The sequence below is a fragment of the Sturnira hondurensis genome, unplaced genomic scaffold (assembly GCF_014824575.4).
Source record: "Sturnira hondurensis isolate 20B ecotype Veracruz unplaced genomic scaffold, ASM1482457v3 Scaffold0017394, whole genome shotgun sequence".
NCBI lineage: Eukaryota > Metazoa > Chordata > Mammalia > Chiroptera > Phyllostomidae > Sturnira > Sturnira hondurensis.
This window is the reverse complement of record NW_028090025.1, coordinates 7076273-7088999: the sequence shown is the minus strand read 5'-3', so window position 1 is coordinate 7088999 and position 12727 is coordinate 7076273.

The window sequence follows — 12727 nt, the reverse complement described above, 5'->3', positions numbered from 1 at the left end:
TCACTGTGAACGCCAAAAAGTTGTAGGTTTGATTCCCAGTCAGGGCACATACCTAGGTTGCAGGCTTGGTCCCTGGTTGGGGTGCATATGGAAGGCAACAGATCGATGTTTCTCTCTCGCATTGATGGTTCTCTCTCTCTCTCTCTCTCCTTCTCTCCCTTCCTCCCTCCCTTTCTCTCTAAAATCAATAAAATATGCTCAGATGGAGATTAATGAATAAACACATAAATACATAAGTAAATAAGTCAATCCATAAGCTGATCTACTGGCCTACAAACAGCTACCTTGCTTAGCATGGAAGAGTTAGGGACCCTTCTTGAATCACCTCTTTGCTCTACAAAAAACTCTTTTATATCCACATCTTCAAAAGCTTAATTCATTATTTGTCAACCATTTAATGAACACTTACTATTTGCCAAGCACTGTCTAAGGAACTTGGGGTACATCAGTGAAGAAAGCAGAAAAACGTCTCTTCTTATACAGAGTTTACATTTTGCAATGGAGACAACTAACACATGAAGTGAGTAAATTTGTAATTTGTTAGGTGATACATGTTGTGGAAGAAAGAAAAGGTAGAACAGGGTGAGGAGAATCAAGAGTTTGTAATAACATGGAGTGGAGGCAGGTCGTGAGGTGGAAAGGGCAACATTTGGGCACAGAACTGAAGGAGGTGAGTAAATGAGGAAGATAACTAAGGGAAGTGTTCCCGTGGGAGGAGACGACCAATGCAGAGATCCTTAGATCAGAGGGGACTTGACATGCACCTAGACCAGAGGGAACGAGGGGACAATAATAGGAGATGAGGTCAGAGTGCTGGTGGGGCCAGATCATGGAGAACATCTGGAACCTTTTTAAGGATTTTGCCTCTTACTGTGGTCAAAATGGGGAAGTTCTGGCAAAGGAATGACGTAGTCTCATAGTTGAACAGTCGCTGGCTGCTCTGTTGGGAACAGATTGAGTGGGGGCGCGGTAGAGGCAAGAAAATCAGTTAGGAGGTTATTGTCATAGTCCAAGTAAAAGATGATAGTGGCCAAGGTCAGTGGAAGAGGGAGGTGGTTGAAATTTAGATATATTTTGAAAGAAAACCCAAATAGGGTTTTCTGCAAGACTGCGCATGGGATGTAAAGGAAAGAGAAATTTTTTATCTGGTCTTTTGGAAGAACAGTTGCCATCGGCCAACATGGGTAAGGCTAGAGTAGGTCTGGGAGGGGAGACAGATCAGAAGTTTGCTTTTGGACACGTGGTGAAGTGTAGCTATATAATTCTGGAGTTCGGGAGAGAGGTCCAAACTAGAGAAATAAGTTAGAGTTGCCAGCATAAATAAAGATGATATCCAAACGCTGAGGCTAGATGAACTAATCAATGCAGAGAATATAGGTAAACAACAGAAGAGAACTAACAACTGAGCTTACCAACCTCCTACATTAAAAGTTTAGGAACCAGCCAAGGATACTGAAAAATAGCAGTGAGTGAAGTAAGAGGAAACCAGAGATCACAGTAACCTAGAAGCCAGGAGAGAAGAGTGTGATTAATTATGTCAAATGTGGCTAATGGGTCAAACAACCATTGGTTTTAGCTGCATGAAGGTCAACATGGAAGTCATTGGTGACCTTCACAAAAGCATTTTCACTGTATTGCTGGAGGCTACAGCCTGACTGGAGTACAGTGTTTTTAAAATGGAAGGGGAAGAGCTGAGAATAAGGGATATATAAATATCATCTGAGTTTTAGTACAAAGGGAAGAAATAAAGTGGTAGCTGGAAGATAAAGTAGGGTCAAAAAAATTTGTTTTTTTAATTTTAGAGTAGTGTTAGATTAATAGAAGTATCATAAAGATAGTAGAGTTCACAGATATCCCATACCCAGTTTCCCTATTATTAAAATCTTATATTAGTATAGTACATTTGTTGTCATTCATGAACCAATTTTGATACATCATTATTAACTAAAATCCATAGTTTATTCAGATTTCTTCAATTTCCCCCAGTGTCCTTTTTCTAGTCCATGATGCCAACCAGGAAGCCATATTACATTTAGTGGTCATGTCCCTTAGGTCACCTTGGTTATAGTGTGTTCTTAGACTCCCCTTCTTTTTTATAAGCTTGACAGTTTTTGTGATTATTTGTTGGGTAGTTTGTAAAATTTCTCTCATTTTGGATTTGCCTCTTGATTTTCTCATAATTAGGCTGAGGTAATGTGTTTAGGGGAGGAAGACCACAGAAGTAAAGTGCTTTTCTCATCACATTATATTAAGTTATATACTATCAAATTTTTGTTATATTTCTCCACTGAAGTTACATTTTTTTTCTTCCTTTCCATGCTGTACTCTTTGGATGAAAATCACTATGTGCAGCATACATTTAAAAATTGGGGAGTTATGCTCCATCTCTTTAAGAGTGGAATATTTACATAAATTATTTAGAATTCTTCATGGAAGATTTGTCTCTTCCCCTTCATTACTTACTTATTCAATTATTAATTTAGATCAGTATGAATTTATATTTATTTTATACTCTGGGCTATAATGCAATACTTTATTTTTTTCTGCTCAAATTGTTCCAGATTTGGCCATCACAAGGTCTTAAGTTGGCTCTTGTATCCCTTTGACATACATACTGCCATCATTACACAATAGTTTTTCTTTCTTTCTTTCTTTCTTTCTTTCTTTCTTTCTTTCTTTCCTTCTTTCTTTCCTTCCTTCCTTCCTTCCTTCCTTCCTCCCTGCCTCCCTCCCTCCCTCCCTCCTTCCCTTTCTTCCTTTATTCCTTCCTTGACAATTTTTTACTTTCTGTCACTACAAGATGCTCCAGGTTCATCTTGTAAATTTCCTGCCCAAGCCCTAGAATGTCATTTCTCTAAGGAGCCCAAGCTTAACAAGTATTTTTTAAGATGTAAGAAATAATAGTATGTTACATAGTGATGAGAATTATCCACAAAGGAGAAAAATAATGACATAGGAGGAGAGGACAAAATTGATGGAGTGATGTACTCAAGTAGTCAAAGGGAGATGGAACTACTGCATTAGTGGAGGGGATGTGTCTAGATATGAGCACAAATAGTTAAGTGCACATGTGGGAAGTCAGAGTGGGTGAGTGTAGATGCTAGAATGTAGGGAGATGTGGTTGTATGAGTCAGTGAGAGCTTTCTGATTGCCTTACTTTCCCCAATGAGGTAAGAGGTATGATTATCAGCTAAGAGGAATTGAGGTTTGAGAGAGAAAAGAGGCATAAAGTAGTTATTTAAGAAAGTAGAAGGTACTATGAACACTGTATGGAGATTCCTCAAAAATAGATTCTATTTTCCTTAAAAATATAACTACCATATGACTCAGAAACCCCACTGCTGGGTATCTATCCAAAAAAGCTGAAATCGGGATCTCAGAAGATACTAGCATTCCAATGTTTCATGAAGTAGCTTTTATAATAGCCAAGATGTAGAAACAGCCTAAATGCTGTTTCTATTTGATGGATGAATAGATAAAGAGTATTGGTATAGACATACAATGGAATAGTATTCAACCTCGAAAGGAGGGAAATCCTGCAATAAAGAACAACATAGATAAATCTTGAGAACGTTATGCTGAATGAAATAAGCCAATTGTAGAAAGAAAAACATTGCATGATTTCGCTTGTGTGAGGCATCCCAAACAGTCAAACTCATGGAGCAGTAAAGTGGAATGGAGGTTGCCAGGGGCTGAGAGAGAGGGAAATCAGGAGCTGCTAATCAACAGGCATAAAGCCTCAATTATGCAAGATGAGTAAGCTCTAGTGATCTTCTGCACAGCATTGTGCCTATAGTTAACAATACCATATTATACACTTAAAATTTTAAGAGCATATATCTCATGTTGAATGTTCTTACAGCAATACAATAAACTTTTTTTTAAAAGGAAGTGGAAGAGTGAATGGTCTAGAAAGTGCAGCATGGTTACCTGACAGAGCTAAGGGCCCATTTTGAGGTTCCTGGCAAGGTCGATGAAGATTTGTATATTTCTTCAGCCATGTTCAGCTTCTCAAGGTCAGGCACAGAGTAGGCAGAGAGCTGACTTTAACCAGGGTTATGACTTTGCCAATCATATAATACAAGAAAGGGACTGAGAAGTCCCTTTGAAGTACATGATTATTAGCAATAGCTCTGAGTTGGGAAAGGTAGGGAAGAGAGGACCAGCATGTAGGCAGAGAAAGGAGACCAGTGGTCTAGAGCTTCACATAAATAAGCACAGGAAGTGAGAGGTTAAGAGCAAGCGTTAATAATTCTGAGCTGTGTGATCTTGGGCAAACTGTTAACCCTCCCTATGCCCACACCTATAAAAGTGGGATTATAAGAAAGCCTGCCTCCCAGACTGTTGTGGTAAGGACCGAAAGAAATGTTGCTGGTAAGATGCTTAGAACAGTGATTCTCCAAGTGTAGACCCTGGACCACCAGCCTCAGCATCACCCAGGAATGTTAGAAAGGCAAATCCTCAGACCCTTGCCCAGAGGATAAGAAAGTGAATGGGACCTAGAAATCTCTGTCCTAACAAGCCTTCAAAGTAATTTTGTTGTATGCAGCAAGAGTTTGGATATTATTAGAACAAGACCACTGATTTATAGTAAAAACAATAAGACACTTTCAATTATTATTATTGCTGTTGTAAGTAGCTTTCTAGCACAAGAATGCGTTGAAATAATAACAGCTCTTACTTACTAATAAGTTTCTGGGCAATAATTTAAGCACATTACATGCATTATTTCAGTTCATTCTGTCCACAAACTCTGAGATAGTTGTTATTATTCCCAATTTACAGAAGATGAAGCTGAGGCTCTTATTAAGTACTTTGCAGAAAGTCACACAAGCAGTAAGTGGCAAGATTTGGATTTAAACTCAATCCAGAAGGCCTGAAAACCAAGAGTACTATTTGGAACTTTACTTTTAATATTACTAACCAAAGGTAAAGAGAAATTGTTATTAATGAAATAAATGAGGCATTAACAATTCTGTGAATTTTGAAAAACATGTAAATGGCATTACAAGTTTGACAACCAAGAGTGTACTAACCAACCAGAAAAAGAGAAAAACATTTTAATTCCACAGGCATCAACAATGGCATTTAAACAGCCCTGTAATGTAATAAAGGGAACCACTAACTTCTTCAGTAATGGGATAATTTATCTTAAAAAAAGATACTTTCATTTACAAATACATGTTTAAAGTGAACATATTCATTCTCTAGAGCATAAAAAAAGTTGGCATTAAATTATAAAATAATGAGTCAATGAATGAATGACATCAGTGAATTTAAATTCAGATATTTTTGCTTTTGCTTATTTTTATTAAAATTATTGAGGTGACATTGGTTAATAATATCATATAGGTTTCAAGTGTACATTTCTAGGATACACTTAAATGTATATTGCATTGTGTGCCCAGCACCCAATCAACTTCCATCACCGTATATTTGTCCCCCTTTACCCTTTACTAGGACTTCCTACCCACTTCCCTCTGGTAACCACCATATTATTGTCTGTGTCCATGAGTTTGTATCACACATATGTATGAGTGAAATCATATGGTTCCTTGAAGACAACCAAAGTATTCTTTGATGGAGGATTGGATAAAGAAGGTGTGGTACATATATACAATGGAATACTACTCAGCCATGAGAAAAAATTACATTTGCAACAACATGAATAGACCGTGAGAGTATTATACTAAGTGAAATAAGTCAGTCAAGAAAAGCCAAGAATCAATTCAGATTCTTGATCAAATCTGTTATCCTGGTATAGAAATCACAAGTAACTGCAGCTTTGTTTTATGTCTAGATTGTTTTAGTTTCACTTATCTTAGCAGTTTTGTATTGAGTTATATTTGTCTTTACTTCTGATAAGTTAAAGCTATTTCTGAAAAGTTAAGTTGTTTTTTCCACAATGAAGCTTTCTTCATTTTTTAAATCCTCACCTGAGGATATGCTCACTGATTTTAGAGAGGAGGAAAGAGAGAGAGAGAAAAATCAATGTGAGAGAATCATCAACTTGTTGCCTCCCATACATGCCCCAAACAAGGATGGAAACCAAAACCCAGGTAAGTGCCCTGACAAAAGATCAAACCCACAGAACTTTGGTGCATGGGATGATGCTTCAACCAACTGAACAACCCAGCCAGTGCACTTCCCTCTTTTTTTAATAGTGAAATTTATAATAATAATAATAAGTCCTTCAATAAATCAGCCAAGAACTTGATGGCAAAGTAACTTTACAGTGTCTTATCTGGATCATAAAATCATATATTTTTTAAAGAAAAACCATTCAGCCCTGGCTGGTGTAGCTCAGTGGATTGAGCACAGGCCTGTGAACCAGACTACCACGGTTCGATTCCCAGTCAGGGCACATGCTTGGGTTGCAGGCCAGTTTCCGGCAGGGGCCTGTTCTCTGCAGGGGATGCACGAGAAGCAACCATACATTGATGTTTCCTTCCTCTCTCCTTCCCTTCCCCTCTAAAGATAAATAAATAAAATAATAAAAAAAAGAATAACCATTCAATTTTAATATACATGCAAACCCACCCAAACTTCTCAAGTAATTAAAGAAATAAAATACAGGACTTCCAGTCAACATGGGGGCATAGGTAAACACAGCCTACCTCCTCACACAAACACATCAAAATTACAACTAAACTATAGACCAAAGATTATTCAGGACTGTCAGAAATTGAGTTGAATGGAAATCTTACAACTAAGGAACTCAAGAAACCACATTAATCTAGAAGGGTAGGAACACAGAGATGCAGAAAGAGTGGGCCCTACCCAACATGTGGTGGATAAAAATGTGGGAGGAATACCTTGGGAGTGAAGGGCCACAGCCCCAAACCAAGCCCCCCAGCCCAGTGTACCAGTACCAGGAAGAGAAGCACCCAGAACTTCTGGCTGTCAAAACCAGTGTCATTGGATTCGGTTAAAAAAAAAAAAACTACTGGAGACTCCATGGAAGTTCCTCTTAAAAGACCTATGCCAGACTTACTCAGGTGTACTTTCTCTGAGCTCCAGCACCACCAGGGTACCAGCTTGAAAGGCATCAGCCTCTTATGGGGAGGAACTGAGGTATCTGGAACTGAGGTATCAGAGCCAGAGCTGGAGGACAGCTCTCTCCCAGACAAAAGGTGGGCAGAAATGGAGGATAGACTAGTGGAAATGAACAAGTTACAAGGAATCAACAGTTGAATGGATGAAGCCAAAGGATCAAATCAATGATATGGAATACAATGAAACAAAAAATAACCAAATGGAGCAACAAGGGAAAAAAGAACCAAAAAAACAAAAATGAGGGTAGTGTAAGCCTCTGCAACAACTTCAACTGAACCAACGTTTGTATTGTAGAGGTGCCAAAAGGTGAAAAGAAATAGCAAAAAATTGGAAATCTATTTTTAAAATGATGAAAGAAAACTTCCCTAATTTGGTGGATGAAACAGACATGCAAGTCCAGGAAGCACAGAGTGGTCCCATAAACAGGACCACCCCAAGACACATCATAATTAAAATGCCAAAGGTTAAAGATAAAGAATCTTAAAAATAAAAGAAGAAGAAAAAAAGAATCTTAAAAACAGCCAGAGAAAAGAAGTTAGTTACCTACAGAGGAGTTCCCGTAAGGCTGTCAGCTGATTTCTCAAAAGAAACTTTTCAGGCTAGAAGGGATTGGCAAGAAATATTCAAAGTCATGAAAAGCAGAGACCTACAGCCAAGATTGCTCTACCCAGCAAAGCTATCATTTAGAATCAAGGGACAGATAAAGAGCTTCCCAGATAACAACAACAACAAAAAACTAAAGGAGTTCATCATCACCAAACTATTAATTTATGAAATGCTAAAAGGGACTTATTTAAGAAAAAGAAAATCAAAACTATGAATAATAAAATGGCTATAAACATATACCTATCAACAATTGAATCTAAAAACTAAACTAAGCAAATGAGAACTAAGACAGAATCATGAATATCTAGAGCATTTTGATGGTTACCAGATTGGAGGAGATTTGGGGGAAATCAATGAAGAGGTGAGAGATTAAGAACTATAAATTAGTAGTCACAGAATAGCCATGGGGATGTAAAGTACAACATTGGTAATGGAGTAGCAAAAGAATTTATATGCATGACCCAAAGTATGGACAAAAGTGGGGAGGGTGTTTCCTGAGTGGAATGGGGGTTGCTGGGTGATGGGAGGGAAAAAGGGAAAATTGGGACAACTATAACAGCACAATCAATAAAATATTTTAATAAAAGATATAAAAACAATACATTTTTCACTTAACAAAGATGAAATACTGAAATAATATAAGTATATTTGTATAAAACAGTTTCTTGATTGGCAATTAGGCAATATTTATCAAAAGTCCTTTTCATGTTAATTTCCATTCTAGACCAAAGTCATAGAATCTTCGAGCTAAAAGGGACTTTATTATTAATATCCAGACAAACTCCATTATTTAGGCACAAATAGCTACGCAAGGTCACACAGCCAGACATTGGCAAGTTCCTCTTGCCTATCTCAAGATTTTCCCTGAGGTATGGTCCAGGAACTCCTAATCTTAATTTAAAATTTCTTATCTTCAGGAAGAGTCTAAGGTGGCTAATGCCTAAAGTTTTGTATAACATGTTCCAACTTTCTTCATTATCCCAGAACCACTGAAAGAAATGCTGATCCATTGATTGAGCAAACTTTTTTGAACAATAGCTTAATGACAAAATGGAAACTGTCTTATTTAAAATCCATGACTTGTGTTTATTATTTAAAAAAATCACTGACATATATAACAAGTGCCCAAAGATGCACTTCCTCCAAAACATAAGCTTCTGAAGTATGGAAATCTTATTTTCCATTGTCACTACCAAGTACAGCACTCATCATCCAGTAAGTGCTAAATAAATTCAATCATTGAAGAGATAGAATACTAAAAATATTATGAAAAAACAGAATTCATGAAAAATATCCCATATATGAAAAGTATTCAATACTTTCATATGCAAGACAACATAATTTGCCTAAAATAAATGTCAGGTTGCTTTAACCTCTGAGCTCTGGAAGTGTACAGGCTGGTTCAGGACATCTGTTCCTTGAGTCGTATGGCTCAGGCCACCCATTACAACTACCCAGGTTGCCTTACCTCCCTGTGGGGATGGTCCTGGGCTCAGTCCAGATGCCCATCAAATCCCACACCTCAGCCAAAGTGCCTAAGAATTTTGTTGTCCTTAAGGCCGAAAGTTGGCTGTTATCAAGAAAAATTCATTCTCCTCATGTGGAAAGTGCCTTATTGTTGCCTAGGTATGAGTAGAAAGAAAATAAAAAGAGATGCCTTGTTTGAACATTTCAGCGGATGGCCATGCCCCAGCAGTCAAATCTTCCTTCTCAAGCCAGGAAAAAAACCAGTCTTTCTTTCTAAGAGAACATAAGAGCAAAAATGATCACAGCTCGATATACTCTTCATAAAAGCATAACCATCACCCTTTTATTTCTTACCCACTAGACTGCTCTTCTCTATGATGCCCCTCAGAACATAAAGCAAGCTCAATCTTATCAAACTTTATGAGCACCATCTAAGAGAAATTAATTAGACAAAAGGCAGTATAGTAGAAATTCCCTTGGATTGGGTCCCCTGTCTGCCTCTACTAGCTGAGCTACTTTTGCCAAATCACTTCACTTCTCTGAGCTTTCACTTCCTCAATGACAAAGTGAGAACAACCCCAGTACCTACTTTACAGGACTGCAATGACTGCTAAATGAGGTACCACATGCCCGTGCTCAATAAGTTGTCATTTTTATTGCCATGACTCTAGTGAGTCAAATATGACCATTGTTCTCCCTTCCTTTGGTCATCTCCATACTAATAAATCTGCTCACATTTTCTCTCTTATGCTGAGGGCCTTCCTTTCCAGAGGACCAAACTAACTTCACAGTTACAAGCCTCAGAAAACCATTCTCTGAGTAGTCCAATTGATGAGGATGATGATGAGGAGGAGGAGGATGATGATGATGATGCCAGCTAATATTTATTGAGGACTTACTATGTCCATGAGTAGTATTTGCTAAGCATGTTACATGTGCTATCTTAAGACCTCATGTAACCCTGCATTATAGGTTCCATCATCTAGATATAAAAACTGAGCCTTGGAGAATGGAGTGGTTTGCTCAAGACTACTCCACTGGTAAGTGATGAAGCTGTAATTCATATCCAGGTAGTCTGTTTCCAGAGCCTTTTATTTCATCTAATACCCTAGAACTTTCTCTCTCCCTTCAGAAATCCATATGTGGCACACCTGGATTTCACTGTTCTCTAAGTTTCTATGTGATTTAATATTAAATCTTGAACTGGACTACTTGGTCATTGAGGGCAGGGTCACCATCCTTGTTTCGGTATCCAACAGAACACCTAGTCTGATTCCATATACTTGGCAAGTCCTTGGTATCCAAGTTGAATACCTCTAACAACTTCCTTCCTTATTAAGTCACCAGTTAAACAAAGACCATTTAAGATGACCTCATTTCCCACCATTCTCCCTCCACTCCCTCTGGTCCAGCCTCACTGGGCTTCTTACACTGACTCAAACACCTCAGACACACATTCACCTTAAAAACTCTGCACCTGCTGGTTTGTCTTCTTAGAATGTTTTTCTCACCGATACCCACATGGCTCACTCCCTGGACTCTTTACGTCTTTGCTCAGAATTCTTCTTCTTCAAGAGACGTTCCCTGATCACTTTATTTCAAAATCAAAATCTACTAGATTCATTAAGAAATTAAAAACAGAACTACCAAATACTCCAGCAATCCCACTTCTGGGTACATAAAGGAAATTAAACAACTAACTTGAAGAGATATCTGTATTCTCATGTTTATTGTAGCTTATTCACAATAGCCAAGGTATAGAAACAACCTAAGTGTCCATCAGATGAATGAATAAAGAAAATGTGGGCTGAAAAGTCAAGATGGAGGCATAGGTAGACACATTTCATCTCCTAGCACAACCACAAAAAGAATTACAACTAAATCTAAAAACAAATAACACCCAAAACTGTCAGAAAACTGAACTGTATGGAAGTCTGACAACCAAGGATTTAAAGAAGCCACATTTGCAACAGCATAGGTGGAACTGGAAAACATTATGCTAAATGAAATAAGCCAGGCAGTGAAATAAAAATACCATATGATCTCACCTATAAGTGGAACCTAATCAACAAAGCAAAGAAGCAAGTAAAATACAACCAGAGACATTGAAAGAGAGAACAATCTGACAGTAACCAGAAAGTAGAGGGGAGAGGGATAATAGGGGAAGGGCCATCAAGGAACATGTACAAAGGACACATGGAGGTAGGTTTAAGGGTGGGAGGCAGGAATGGGTGGGACGGGGGGTCATGGCGGGGTGCAAATGGAGCAACTGTACTTGAACAACAATAAATAGTAAAAAATAAAAATAATAAATAAGCCGCATTTGTCTAGACAGGTAGGAGGGGAAGAGAGGCAAGGAGACACTGTGTAGAGCAGAGAGGTAGTCACAGAGGGAGAATGGGCACTGGTGGTTCCACATTCACATGTGGTGGATAAAAATCAGGAGGGACACCTTGGGAGTGAGTGATCTCAGCCCCAAGCCAGATCATACAGCCCAGGGTTCCAGCACTGGGAAAATAGGTCCCAGAACTTCTTACTGTAAAAACCAATAGGGGTTGGAGCAGCAGAAGAAACTGCTGGATTTTCAGGAAACTCCACTTAAAGGATCCATACAGTCTTAAGATGTATGCATGTCCACCCACTCTGGTATTGAACACCAGGGCAACAGCTGGAAGGGTGCCAGTTGTACACTAGAACTGGGTGAAGTGACTAGAAACATGGCAAGTGCTGGGAAAACCTTCGAAACCAGACAGCATTGTCCTCTCTCCAAGCCCTGTCCATACAGAGCCACAAGCAGTGAAGCAGGTTGCCCTGACCTGGTGATTACCTAAAGCTCCACCCCACACAATTCACAGGTGCCTTTTCTACATAGGCCATGCTACTAAGACAGGGAGTCAAAGCAGATCTACTCAATACACAGCAACAAACATAGGGAGGCTTCCAAAATGAGGAGACAAAGAAATATGGCCCAAATGAAAGAATAGATCAAAACCCCAGAAAAAGAACTAAACAAAATGGAGATAACCAACCTAACAGATGCAGCATTCAAAACAGTGGTGATTGGGATACTTAAAGAACTCACTGAGTATGGCAACAACATAAAGGAATAAATAAAGTTTACCCTAAGTGAAATAAAATTCTACAGAGAATCAACAGTGAAGGCAAGGACCTGGGATTCAAATCAATGACTTAGAACATAAGGAAGAAGTGAACATTCAACCAGAACAGAAAGAAAAAACAAAAATTTAGAAAAAAATAAGGATAGTATAAGAAGACTCAGACATTTCCAAATGTGCCAACATCCAAACCATAGGATGCTAGAAGGAGAAGAAGAAGAAGAGCAAGAAACTGAAAACTTCCATAATTTGGCAAAAGAAATAGAGATACAAGTCCAGGAAGCACAGAGTTCCAAACAAGATGGATGCAAAGAGGACCACACCAAGACACGTCATAATTAAAATTCCAAAGGTTAAAGATAAAGAAAGAATCTTAAAAGCAGCAAACAAAAAGAAGTTAGTTACCTATAGGGGAGTTCCCATAAGACTATCAGCTTATTTGCCAAAAGAAACTTCGCAGGCAAGAAGGGACTGGCAAGAAG